This window comes from Alligator sinensis, unplaced genomic scaffold, assembly GCF_000455745.1.
Source record: "Alligator sinensis unplaced genomic scaffold, ASM45574v1 scaffold1558_1, whole genome shotgun sequence".
In the NCBI taxonomy this organism is placed as follows: domain Eukaryota; kingdom Metazoa; phylum Chordata; order Crocodylia; family Alligatoridae; genus Alligator; species Alligator sinensis.
Window position 1 is genome coordinate 1 of NW_005843687.1, and position 658 is coordinate 658.

Below are 658 nucleotides of genomic sequence, written 5' to 3' on the forward strand. Positions count from 1 at the left end.
GGAGCTGGAACCCCTACCAGTCTACCTGGCACCCAATGATGCATTTCCAATTGATTGGGTTGTAGCCAACTTTAGCTAGTCTCCATTGGACACCTGAGTGAGGTCATAAGCTGTATATAAGTTCAAGACTGCACAGGAGGGGCGCTGGCCATGACAAGGACTCTCAGAGAAGCTGAACCATCTGAAACTCGCTGTCTCTCTTCAAACTCATGGTCACTGAACTGCCTGCTTCCAGAGGGAATCTCCCCCTGCCTCTGGATGGGGCACGTGCGTGGTGCCTGTGAGTAAGCTCCTTGAGATCCATCTAGATACATAGCTTACAGTACTGCACATGCTTAATCAGTGGCTATCCCAGCCACATTTTGCTCTAAGGATGTTCTTCAATACTTCTCTATCCTGAAACCCTACCCCAAGCCTTCCCTTTGTAACCAAGGTAGTTCTTCACTGTTCTCAAGTGTGGTGAACAGTGCGGGCCGAGGACCGAGCCCTGGGGGACCCCACTGCCCACATCCCTCCAGGTCGAAAATGACACATCCACCACCCCACATCCAAATAGTTAATAAAGTTGTTGCAAAGTACTGGAGCCAGCACTGAGCCCTGCGGGACACCATTGCCCATTGCAGGCAGGGAGGGAATGAGGCTGGGAGGAGGGGAAGGG